We start from the raw sequence: 14,653 nt of genomic DNA, 5'->3' as shown, positions 1-14,653 counted from the left end.
ACTGCTTAGAGATCTTATTTTTAATCGGAGTCTGTTGTCGCAAGAATATTGAAAAATTCTTCAATGCAGGGTTTTGTGAACTCTCCCTTTCTCCAGTTAATTCACTCATTGGCGTATTTTATACTGAAATTAAAGATCTGAATCTTAATTATTTTCATTAAACATCTATATTACTCTGTTTTGAAGTCTCTGGAATACTGGTTGCAAAATAAGATTATGCCTATGCTAATGAAAGCTTTTCAAAACTTGAGAGTCTAAGAAAAGGCAGATTATAAATAGAAGTCAACAATCCATAAATTTTGCGCAGTGTCTGTAGGCATACTAATCATATAAGGACTGTTTATTGTGGTAAACATTAGTGTTTTCATTGGTTGAACATAAAATACTTGAAATAAAGTAGGTTCAAATATATTATTCCTTCTGCAAAGTACATTAATGAAAAATTAATATTTGTTGTTTAGGATGACCTGAAAGTTCTTGGAGAATTCGTTTTTCTTGGAAACAATAGTATTTCGGTAGAGTACATTTTTGAACATTGAGGGTTTGCAGAAACGTTACTTATGTGATCTATACAAATTCTTTTCATTCAATAATTGTTCAAAATGTCAATGTTGAAAGTGTAAATTTCGTAATCAATACCCAGTGGTCAGATGAAGTAACAGACTTAAAGCATGGGCATTCAAGGGTATTAAAACCGTACAGTATAATTTTAAGCACCTTTTTTCTATGTAAATAATTTCACACCTATTTGTAGGAATCCCCTCAGTCACTGAAGTTACTCTTCACAGAAATACGAAAATTACGATTGTAAAAATTATCAGTCGACAGCTTTCCCGTAAGCGATACCATACCACAGACTACAAACATGTCGGCTATCGCTCTTATACCAATAAATTTATATCCTTTCTATGTTCACGTAAACATGGCACCTGGTCGGGGAGTAAGCTATTACGCGATTTTTTGCAAACCATTTCAAATGTTATATTTGCAGGTCTATATTTTGAATTAATACGTTATTAGTAACGTGACAGGTCTGAATGGTTGTACAAAATTTCATTAAAGTCTGCCTAGCAATTTAAACGTGATATTGCTTCGGAGATAGACGTCATTTCGTTCTTGTTCTCATCTATTATTATTATTATTATTATTATTATTATTATTATCATGTTCATTACAGTCCTGCTTCTCTACCATTTCCACGCAACCACTCAGGATCGGAGAGATCTGGGGTGCTTGGGTCAGGGAGGCACTACTCCCTGAGGTGAACGTCTCCCAGTGGGAGTTCCTACCTGTTACGCTTTACATTAATAATAATTGAAGAGCGCACCCAACGGCTTCACGGGTGACGGAAGGCGTCTGGGTCCCCGGGTTGAATGACGAGTCGTACCATAGTCACCTCATCATCTATGTGCCTTTTTCGATTACCTTCTTCTAGTTACCATGTGTAAGAAATTGCGCTTGCGTTTCATGAAAATCGAAAAATTACCTTACTTGATCATAGAAGTTGAGAGACAAGAAACTATTTCCTGCCAAGACTGATCCGAAAGAGATCGAACTGCTACAGAAATACCAGGATAAATAATATCTATATAAATAAAGTTGTAGGGGATTCGCGGTCTGTAATTTCGTTTATTTTGCCAATTTTTCATATATTTATTCCTTTTTAAGTCAACTCAAGACCGGATCAGTGGTTCTCAACTTTCGTATCTGTTTGTCAGTCTGTTCCACCATCACGGTGAAACGGCTGGTAGATCTCGACCGAAGTACATGTTTAGAGTAGGCCTATACTCATCCAGGAGCAGGCTTAGATATTCGTATGATTTTGAAAAAAACTCAATAGACTGGGGGTTTATAGAAAGACTAGAGGAGATTTTCTTTCAATTTTCTCTTACACTATTGATTACATCTTGACCAAACTTCATATTTTGAGTCTATTTATATAGGAGCATGTTTCTATATGCATATCATTTAAACATTTCTCAATAAGCTGGGGGTTTATAGAAATACCAGATTTTTTTTCAATTTTCTCTTACATTATAGCTATATTATATATAAAATCTGTAGACTATATGTGAATCGCTCCTTCATTTTAAATATTTCTTGTTATGTGTATAATTTCGCTTACTCTTCAAATGGCAGAGAATATTTCTATTGTTTACGGGCTTCATGCTCTGTGGCCAGTGGCGGATACTTCGTACACCTATAGTTATTTGAAGGATTCATATCAGGAGAAAATCTGCGGATACATAATATTTCGAACGGATTGAAAATTAACCGTCCCTTTATCACGTGTACGAATCTATCGTACGGCGAATAATAACGCAGATGATTACGAAATATTGTCTTTTTATTCCAAGTCCCGTGGGACATGCTGTGCGTGTCACTTCAAGGTGGGTAACGGGGAAAAGCTGATAGGTCAGGTATTAAGGGAGTTATCATCTACGTCATAGCACCACGCCGGTTGGTCAGAGATACAACCTGAGAATTGCACCCCTTTAACATCCTGTAGTTTCCTACTATGCTATGAGTACGATATGTTGTTTTGTTAGACCAGCCCCATGTTATTCTTCTTGCATGCCCACGGCAGGTCTGGGCACGATGAGCACCGAGGAATTAATAGCCGGAAAATACAACACGTACACAGGCAGAAAGATAACAAAAAATGAAAAACAAAATAAAAATATCTGTGGAAGCTCAAATCAACCAGAGGTAACGGGGCGATATGTAGATACTTACCTATCATTTTCGCGCGGACTGGGCCGAAAATGACGAGCGACGAAGTCGTGAACTGAACTCGAGCCTATTAAATGAAAAGGGTAACGTTTAACAGGCTAGCCCTCCTACTTCTACAATAATAACACCCAGTAGAAAACAAAGAGTTTATTAAATAATTAATCAATAAATCAAAATAATAAATAACCACACGAAAATCAGGAAAAAATAAAATAAGAGAGAAACCAGGCCCAGATGGAAACAATACATAAGCCTAATAACCTATTCACTATCGTCATAGCATCGGGCCTACCCATAATGTGATCCATCCAGCATGTTCAACCATACAGTATATAAAATTATTCAGAATATAACAAATGAAATAGTTACCTTAGGAAAAAAATAGAATACATCCATGACACAGAGCTTTGCCCAAAGTAATAATTAATTGATATTAATATCAATAGGACGAGTCTTTGCAGATCGCGACACACGGCCATTCAATGAGATGCCACACACAACAATGGTTTCGAACGAACTCACAAAGAGACGAAAGATACAATATGGCCGAACAAAAGATCAAAGAAAGGGAGGCACGCTCAAAAATGGCGCCCGGGATCATGGATAAACAAGGCGTTGCTAAGGGAATATACATACACCCCCCAAAAATGCCATTGCCCAAGAAAACGCAAAGATAAGAACAAACAACACAACTAGGCAATATGATATGAGTCCTACATATTGAACCCTTGAACTTACCATTCCATCGTTGGTAGGCCCAAGCTGCTGCAATAGAGCAATATCGAACTCTTAAATCTTGGGGTCGTAGCGGGTATATTTCGATCACGATCTTGACCAAACGATGGGGTTCAGAAGGGAGCCTAACTACTTGAAATGAGGAGCAAATATGTGCTTACTAGATTTTATTAAATTATCAAAATGCAAAAATTATGTTTATAAAATCATTCATCAAAAATTAATTATTGAACATTTAAACGCAGTCACATTGTATTGCGTGAATGTATTTTTTTACATTTATTGAAGAACTTTTTTCGGAGGAAAGTAGAAAATGTCACAAATTAGTGGACAGCGAAAACTAGAAAAACGGAAATAAAACTTGAAAATCGGGCACCTTTTGATCCAAACGATAACTGAGAATTAATCCACACGATCCGTGGAAAATCTGACCTTCAACAAGTAGAATTCCAGATTTACATTTAATTAAGGTTATCCGCCAGTCTAATACCCTGTCGGATATGGGAACACCGGCCGAATGGACCCTTAATCGAACCAAATTGACTATCAGTTGCTTTGGATAGGTTGCGAAATACTACTGGAAAGCATGGTGTTCACTACAAGTTAACAGCAGCAGTCATAATTAAAAATAAAATTCCGCCATATATTATCATCTCATGACACTTAAGTTATGGAATAATCCCGATGCTGAAACATGAATCATCCAAACATCTGTTCAAAAGGAACCAACAACAACTCGATCCGAGAAGATCTTACGTTACGTCGTTCTGAAGGAACAAATCTGCGAAATGCAGGAAACACTTATTCATCATGCATTTAGAAGAAATGCTAAACACTGAAGTTAAAGAGAAAAAGTGGTAAATCAGTTGAAAAATATTCTTATAAAACCAACTTTCAGGTTATAAACGGTTATGTTAAGTTTAATAAACTTACAAGTCCACATGATAAAATAAAATACAAATATACCAAAGGGATATCTAGGGAAATCTCTCCATTCGACGAATTATGACTACCATTACAAATCCGTCTATTTATGTTTGTCCCAATAAACTAACTAACAGTTATTGATAGACCAAAGTCATACCTATTTTAAAATGAAAGAACGAAAATTGAAAATAAAATATAATCACAGCTGACGAATCGAAACCGCATTCGTAACTCAAGTCTCACATAAATAATTAAGTGTCCGCACGGCACTATGAAAACAATCGGACGTCTGAACGACAAAACAATTAAGTCAAGAAATAAAATTAAAATACTAAAGTTCAATGAACTCGAACGCGTGTGGCAAACAGCAATAATAATCAATCTCCGTTAGCTGAGTATCCATGCTGGACAGCCCACACGTTTATGCCACTAGTGGTTCCATGCTCTTATGTAAACACCTTCTAGCTAGTTAGGATTGTGCCGAAACATGACCTCAATATTACTTTGCTAACACTCTTCGCATTACATACACTACTGCAGACACTGCCATCGTTCAAGTCACTTCGCAAAAACACCTAACCTAAGACTTGACTATATACAGACTACACCCTAATCCTGACATCGTGCCTACATAATGTCTACACACCCTAACAATAACATCTATATTCACAGACGCAGCACCCTAAACCTATCGTTGAGGGTAAGTGGGGATGTCTACTCATCAGTATACTCCTATGTTACGCGCAACGTCCAAAATCTATCGTCGAGCGAAAACTGGGATGTCTACTTTTCCGTATACCATGTCAGGCGAAATCGAATCTTCAAACATAACTGCTGATATTTAACTTGAAACCTTGTCGAAACTATAGCACGCAATGAAACGAAGCTTGCCACAGAAATGAACCCAGGTCTGGAAATCCAACAAAGTCCAATCTCGTCAATAAAACATGAAATTGAAAATTTAATAACGCGCCGCTACTCAATCCACGACTCAAACACGATCTCGACACACGCAGCGAAGTTTTGAAAAATAATAATGAATTCAACACACGTCTAACTTAACGTGAATATCGCCAAAACAATAATCATCACCATCGCAAAATCCACACTGTAATTCTAGGGTGAGGCACAAAATCGTCTCGTAATATAAAAAATATACGGAATGGAAATTTGTTACAACAGTTAAATAACACCAGCCGTGTTTTCAGAATGCCCTTCTGTTCTTGAGGTCGCTTACTATAATATGCACTATGCTGACTTTACATAAATCGTCATTTGGACTTAACTGCCAAGAGCTACAGCCTTCTACAGAAATTGTTCATCATGGGGAAATTCTCGACTTGGAATCTTAATGGGCGTTACAACGAATCTGACCATCATCCAACCAGTCAGCTGTTCCGGATTGCTAACGGAACCTCATATACAACCTTCCTCAGGAATATCACACTTTAGTACACAGCCTGTCTTCGCCATCGACAAATATAGCCTGTCTCAAAAATTCTTCTTCATTGCCTATAATCACGGCGGCATTACTCATGAAATACAGGCTTCCTATGCCTTCAACGTCTACGCAACTATTCTCTCAACATATCATTCCGACACAATCCATTTCTTCCTGTTTCAAAATCTTTCAAACCTTGATACTTCCATGACGAACAATTTTATAAGAATTCATTCATTTCATTACACCTTTCGGACCTCAAAGACAAAATAACACACCGTGATTTCCTATATCACCAAAATACACGGTGTCACAAAAACTAATTTCCCACGAATAAATATAACATTATCAGACTTCACTGGATTTCGAAACGAACGCAAATCTATTCGATATTTCTCTTAAATACAATATCTTAACATAGAAAAATGTTATCCTGATGTAAATATTATTATTATTATTATTATTATTATTATTATTATTATTATTATTATTATTATTATTTCGATTAATTCTTTTTCGAACTAATAGGATATTCGAATTTATCACGTTCACAGTGACTATATGATTGTTATCGTACTTAGAACTTTAATCAGTTTGAACAATATCTCAAGGAATTTTAACACATTATTTAAACTTCGCATTTTACAGTTTCTCAACGTGATTTTTAATGCCCTGAAGTGTTTGTCACGACGACCAGAAATATAACACTTTCGCCTGATCATTTTTAAATACTAATTTGACACACGCACTGGAAAAATTTATTGGGACAACAAATTCTATCTTCAAAATTAATACAAAATATAGACAGACCTGTAACCTAGTCATCTTGGAGTTTCTGGCTACATATTAGCCATCTAACCTCAGAGTCAGCCACTCATGACTGTAGAATACACTATCTTATAGATTACTTAAAAAATACACAGATTTTACACTCGCTATTAATTAACAACAACACAAATGACGCACTTTCCTCGCTCATTAGCATGCGAACGTACTTCCCTCTCTGCTGGCGACTGTGTACTGTCTCCGGGGACTCTGTTCTCATTCACCCTAATAGGCCAGGTGTTTCCAAAGATAACAAAATCAGACCTGTCTCTGACTAGCCTCCAAACCTCCTTTGACGATTTCAAACACACAATGTAATAAATGAAATCAGCTGCATATTTTAAGTAGATATCTATGCCTTCACGATTTTCTTCGGCGGAAGCTCAGGAAATTTTCTAACACCTTAAATTTAATACTCTACTTGAACCATCGACATGAATATATAACATAAGTTATTTTTCAGAAAGAAGTCCCGCACTTTCTTGTAGACGAGCGACGTGGGTTTCACCGCCCAAACCTTCAGTTAGAATGTGTAAATTATGGCTGGAGGGGTTTCCTTTTATAAGGCTAGAGGTGACGCTAACCTGATCATTTAGCATGGTGGTGCAATATTCTAATTCTATAACCGCTGGACCAATTTGTCTGGCATTTTTTTTTCAAAAAATCCACTAAAATTACGATTCACAATGTTGATAATTTTATATTTTTCCCATACTTGCAACGGGCGTAATAAATTTATTTCTGACATGTAACTTGGCGCGCTTTCTTCAGATATGACCTCCACACGTGTCGCAAATCCGCAAGTACGGGCACCAACTTCTCCCCAGGCTTAATTGCATTTAAATTCACCCTGTGGATTCTATCTTCATTTAATGTTTATTAATAATTTCGATCCTTCTCTCCTGGATTAACCATGTCGCCAAAATCTTTGGTTGTGGAGGTGTTTCCCAAATTGTTAAATTAGTCAGTACTCGAAATCAACCGAAGTGTCCCGGCATTTCACGAGCGGATGGCTCGCTCGCTGCGGTGAGTGCTATTCCCACAGAGGGAGAGAATCTCGAAATAAAACATGCCTACTCCCAAAAATGTATTTGTAGCTGAAATAAATATCTGCAAATTATTTATCGCCGTAGAATTATGGGTTCAGTATCTCGCATTCGAGCACTCACGCAATGGGTTAAAAAGTAGGTCCAAGGAACAGAAAACGCATAAAAGGTAACAATGGTCAAAGGACCCCAAAATGTAGAAGGGTGATTCACAAATAATGTCTCACACGGATATTCGAAACCAAGTCCACACAAGATTGGAGGCCCAAATCATATCATCAATACTTCTCTCATATAAAATTCAATGCTAAAACAGCACAAACTACCCCATGCACAGACCCTTCCTATACAAAACCACATAGCGGGACATCGCAGAGCACATTGGCACACGAGCAACAACACAGATACCTCCATAATATGAACCGTAGAATAAAATCGACGTAACACATATGCCAGGTGCAACGTAGCTCATTCACGCAATACAGACACTCAATTACAATGTGACACAAATAAATGTACCGAGTTGTAACACAAAGAAAACATAGCTGGTATAAATAACGTTACATGGGCAACAAGAGGAAGAACAAGACAGACCACCAAATAAATAAATAAATAAATAAATAAATAAATAAATAAATTCAATAAATAAATAAACAAATACCTACGGAGAGCAAGAAATAGTGGCCAACCACAATGCTACGTGGTGATAAAAAGAAACACAAAAATATAGAAGTTACATTACCTTAATCAGGCCATTCATATATGTGCAATAAAGCACGTTGGAAACCTCCGAGATTAAACGCCTTAAAACGTTTAAAATAACGCTTGTAATAACAAGCAAGGAGAATCATTGTGTCGCTCGCCATAACCATTCACCAAGATAAAGAAACTTAGAAGAAGAGCCACGGACAAATTCATGGGCTAAGTTTGCGTGTACAATTAAAGTCAAAGTCGGCCATGATACCGAAGTTAATGAGTACACAGAAGTAACAGAGAGCACGCAGTTCGTCCAAAAAGCGAACCAGATAAAGATAGAGATGGCCAGGAAGTGGCACAGAACCATGGAGAATTTCGCACAAGTTCGGATCAGGAACTGTACCGTATAATAAATTCGGAACTCGTCCTCATCCTTTTTTCTTGACTTTTCAACGTCATTATATTTCATGTTACAACCACGCGCCTTCTTAGGAAAAATAAAAATATAATTTTAACATGCCGCATTTAACGTGTGAATAGAGCTATGTTATTTCACTTAGATTCCTGAAGGAAACACGTAATCCACTAAAATTTCCCTTGCGTAGAACGGGTATAAATGCAAGTTTTTAATAACATAATAGGAGTAAACACTTAAATGTCGAGTTATAAGACACAGTGATTTCTCGTGGAACAGTACTTTATCTTTTCGTGATATCGTGGATGAACGTGTAAATACAGTCTTCAAGTGGAATAGACTTAACTCACTCTCCATAACAATAATACTCGATAAACTTTTAACTTGAAGTGGCCTTAAAGCAAGTAACTCATTAGGACGTAGTTATTAATAAGTTTTTCTTGTGTCACAAACTCTGACAAACTATTTTCTTCGTGAAAATTTTAATAGAGAACATCATTGTTCACGCGTGTGGATACACTCTATCGACTTGTAAATACTTAAAATTCACAAGTTTAATTATTGTCTTGCACGACAAATGGTCATGGGTTCGATTCTATGTGACATTTGAATGTGATCTATTTTTCGCCTGAACGTTTATTTCCAGTGACAAGGTCAGTAAAATTTAATTTTCCTTTTCGCGAATAAACTTAAGGTGACGCTCCGGAGATAAAAATCGATATTTTGGTCATCTTGGTGTAATTTTTATGACTGAAATAGAAAGGATTGAGTTTTTCTTGTCACGAAGTTATTCCGCTGAATTCAAACAATTTATCACTGTAAAAATGCTTTGTTTGCCAATTATAATTTTACACTTAAATCCCATTTTTCTCCAATAATATTCTGCCAAATGTAACAGAATTTTGTGATATATGTGTCACAGCTATATTAAGAAACCTGCGTATGGAATTTTTTAATACAGAATTCTTTCATGTAGTAGGGATTTTTAAGTTCAAATTTTAGAACATAAATATTACACAAGTTTTAGTACGATATTATAATCGTTCATCACCACGCCATAGGCATGTCATGAGGTCCAGTTAACAATATATGCCGTTTTCCGTGAAATCCGCGACGTATACTGTCGTAATTAGCATTTTTTGCTCAGACCGGGATACGAATAGCAATGCGCCAGTTCGAAGACCGCAGGTCTAATTGCGAGTACCAAGAGGGAGAAGGCTCATTACAGCGGAACATTGGAATAACGCTCTCACTCCGCCGACAGAGAAGGAAGAGACCACACCACGCAAATGAGGATGTTTAGGTCAGAAGGTGGAGTCTATCACGGCGTGATAACACGAGAAATAGAAATTCTTAGCGATTTCCCAGCAAATTCAGTGTTGCCAACCCACTGTATTCAGTTGCTAATAATAATAATAATAATAATAATAATGAAACTGTCGACATACGCGATGGATATTTACGAGTAAGGCCTCGTCTGAATCGGAGAATTTGTATAACAATCAATGATGTCAGAAGAAGTAATACAAAACAATGGTATTGGTAATGATGCGCCTCAGACAGGAGTGCGCAAATTGCTACCAAATGTTAGGGTCTGACCGCGCGAGAGAAAAGTGGGTTTCACCAGGACATAATAGCTGACGCCTGAAATTGTGAAAGGAATCCTACCAGATTGTGGGAGATTTAGCGATCGGATCTACATGAAATAAGATCAGTGTAAAGTAGGAGTCAAGAGCTACAATTTGATTACCCTCACGACGTTGAAAGATCATTTAGCGGAGCAAGATGGTACCTGTGGGGTGGCTTGCCATCTCCCTAGCAGCCAAGCCAAATCGTTATAAAAAGAAATACGGTATCAGCTCACGTATCCATTATGACCTATGCTACCGTAGTATTTACGTGTCGGTGTGAAACGTTGTGAACCAGAGTGTCTAGTTACTGTGATCCAATGTAAAATGGAAAATTGTGTGTGAGATTCAGTGCCGAATGAAATGTTTCAGTACCGTAAAATCAGACCGTATGGTGTGAAACAATTACGGTAGTGTTTTAGTAAAGGTACTTTAAATTCCCAGAGATATTTATTAAAGGAATGCTTATTCGTAACTTCAGTGATGGCTCATAGAAGTAATAATTAAGGAACGGGTAAACGCTTGATGCCGCTCGGAGTTAGTGAGACGCTGACTAGATTTAAGTGATAATTAGTGGCCGACTTTAAGATAACTGAGCAGTGATAGACAGCCAATAAACTAATAGAAATGTGTTAACAAGGGAAGAACGTCTGCCTTACCCAGAGACACTCACGTTAAGTAACGGCGACCATTAATCAGGCGTGTGAGAAATGGGAATAAATAGTGATCTACAGAGACTTACCACTATTCAGGTTAGTTCACTTGAGTTAATGAGTGGGTCTAATCACAAGTAGGTTATTTGAAAGTGCATAAACAGTATTCATTAACCATTTCCCATCTCTGCTTCTATGTTTGTGAGTGTTCATCGAAGCCAGGACTGGAATCAACTAGAGTAGAGCTATAGTGCCAGCGTTCATCTCTCCAGGAAACGTCCAGAAATTCCAACTACAGGAGACCATAGTTCGAAACATCATAGATAGGTACATGGGACCCGAAGGAAGAGGAACCAAGGACTACCTACTAATGAGGCCGCATTAATGGAGGCTTAAAAACCCCAAGTGTACCCCCCGGGATGACAGCAGCTGCACATAGTAACGATGGGCACATTTTCATTATTCGAGTACTAAGCACAAAAATCCGCACGACCGCGTAACAAATATAATTTGTACATATCATTCCTTTGTATATATATATATATATATATATATATACTTAATATTGTTAAATGTAGGTGGACGCTATACGCGTCTTTTAATGGGAAAGGTTGTTTATTTTTATTAGGATTTTCTTCTCTGATTTAAGGATAATCACTAATTTCTTCCGCGAACTTATTTTCCTGAATTAGTACGTAAGATCATATTGTGTTCATTTGCATATGAAGCATATCTTTAAGGGTGGAATCAGCACTTCAGCTGATCTTATGATTCATTCCTACAGTAATTTCAGTAACCGATATGGATCTTCACAGTATTTCGAGCATATATTACGTATTTGCTTCACAAGGCAATGCTTATTCGTAACTTCAGTGATGGCTCATAGAAGTAATAATAAAGGAACGGGTAAACGCTTGATGCCGCTCGGAGTTAGTGAGATGCTGACTAGATTTAAGTGATAATTAGTGGCCGACTTTAAGATAACTGAGCATTGATAGACAGCCAATAAACTGAAGATTAACTGGCCCGAGGTGCAACCCATGAATTATATAAATACTCGAGTGATGTGGTATTAGTTAATTACCTGTGCAATAGAGACCTCTAATGAATGAATCAGATGGATTTGAGATCCAGTAGTGTGAAAGCAAGGGAGACGATAGTTGTGAAATGTTCGAGATGACAGACTGTAAGAGGGTAGAAGAATCAGGATAATTATAATTATCGCGATGTCAATAACTAGGCTGTATATGGTCAGAATAATGAGAAAAAAGAATTGACAGCAACTTTATAATCATGTGGCTGGAAGAGGGCAAGTGAAAATTAAGGGGAGAATTCCTTACGAAGTGAAAGTGGTTGTTATTTGTGTCACCAACTGTCGGAACGTAGGCCGCTGCTGGGAGATAGTTTTATGACTCCTTAGACGAGGAAGTGGGTCAAGCCCCCATGTGGATCGGGCTCACTTGTCTGTCAAAACTCTCGGAACATTCGCACAAGGAGTCTTCTTCATTGAGCACTGCAAAAATAATCGTATGCCAATAATATGTTACGACCATCGTTATAGACTAATAATTCTGTAGAGGAACGGATCCACCCTGCATTTATATATTAAATTAGCTCGTGATAGGAGTTGCAGATTCGCACCCCGGAGCTCGACGAACGCGGGTTCGACCCCGCGTTAAGCTGCTGAAATTTGGCTGACACGAGAATGCCTGAGTGGACCATAGTTTCTAAATGTACTGTTAGTCAATGTATTTACTAGTGACAGTTTATTTCTTTGTATATTGTATTCATGTATTTGTGTTATTTATGAGTGTTTTATGGTGACAGGGAGGAAGCCAACGTTGCATTGGTCCGCTTTGTAAATAATTTGGTAACGTTGGCCCAGAGAAACACGAATATGCGATTAATATAATATGTAATTGATGTGGTCAAATAGACCGTATAATGGATATGCGGCGATATGATTTTCATGAGTAGGGAAATGTACACAACTATATCTATACAATACCTCATAACCATGATGGCCAGATAAAACAGTATGGCCTCACGAGAAATGTCATTTAAAGAGAGGATTTTGTTAATGCATTCAGTTAACATATACTATCGGGTATCAACCCTAGGTGAAGGGATAAACCTGTAATTTGTGTAAAGTGTAAATTATAAGTGCGTGTTAATAAGGGATGTTAGGGTTTGCCAAATGATAGCCAGACATAATATGAACCTGACATTATCTCGTACAATTTGAGCTTATGACTCTATTAAATTCTATGTTTAAAAATTGGGAACAAATTTTTTTTCCATTTAGTAGTATTAGTGTATTTCTCTCATGTTATAGAACATCCTACTACTTACGATATATTTGAATTAGTGCCCATTTTTAGCGAACAGACCATTGACCCATATGCTCTTGAGCTTAGCCGTTGAAACAACGAAAGTAGGGAAGATGGGACTTCGAGGCCCGGGAAGTGATTTCCGAAGTTTCTCATCTAAAGAATTCCATTCAAATATTTACGTGTAAAACTGAGTTACTTGATAACCCCGGGACAGGTGCAATATATCTCCTTATATAAATTATGTACAGAAAAATCGATACGTAGTGCTCTTAAAATAATTATTATCTACCTAATTACGAATTTACATTAACATGTTAATTAAATTTCACGAAAAAACGGAATTAAACATTTCAAAATATATTTTAGAAAACTATTAATTATATACGAAAGAAATGTTTGTGGTATATCTACTTTGATGTAGTTTCTTAAAAATCCATGCATTTGGTAAAAAGTATTTTTGTCTCGGGAGTGTCGCCTTAAAATTAGATTAACAAATTCAACGATTCATTAGTTCCGGTTACGTTAGGGACTTATTCTTTCCAGTGCAAGTCCTCACTAAGAACATCTAGAACGTCAAGAATGTCTGCCGAAAGAATCTCTACGGATACGTGGTGCCATGGAGGATGACTGCAAGACGTGGTTCCATGGTGCTGACATGAGTTCCATTGAGAGCACCGCCGGAGTCGTGGTTCCATGGGGAGGACATCAGCAGCGGACCGTGGAGAAATCAACGAACCAGAATGCTACACTTGTACCAAGGTGATATAAATCTAAACTTCTGAATAAAGCCAGAAATGTTAAAGTAAATTATATTTTCTGGACCAAGACCCTCTCTCTGTACCCACTCCTGTGCTCTTCAAGCTAGCGCCTAAGTACGTACTTTTCCTGGTATTATATACATATTATAGGAGATACCAGATTGTCGGAATTTTGTTTGTTGAATAAATATTTACGTGACGTTAAATGTATAGGCATGTTTCGCTCAACTCATTGCGTGGGGCTCGGCGTCACCATCTTCAACTTCCTCCATTGACACGTCCAGTATTTACACTACATTGACACAAGTCACTTGACAGACTTAGTTCATGCTCATCGACCAAGATAATTATCTTACATGACACTACATCGTCACTGAACCCCTAACGTCTTTCACACACGATAATCACTTCTATAGAAGCAAACCACAAAGCTACGGCTAAGCAGTTAATTTTAATAATGGCT

The sequence above is a fragment of the Anabrus simplex genome, chromosome 1, assembly GCF_040414725.1.
Source record: "Anabrus simplex isolate iqAnaSimp1 chromosome 1, ASM4041472v1, whole genome shotgun sequence".
Lineage (NCBI taxonomy): Eukaryota > Metazoa > Arthropoda > Insecta > Orthoptera > Tettigoniidae > Anabrus > Anabrus simplex.
The sequence above is the reverse complement of the archived record's forward strand: the minus strand, read 5'-3'. Positions refer to the sequence as shown.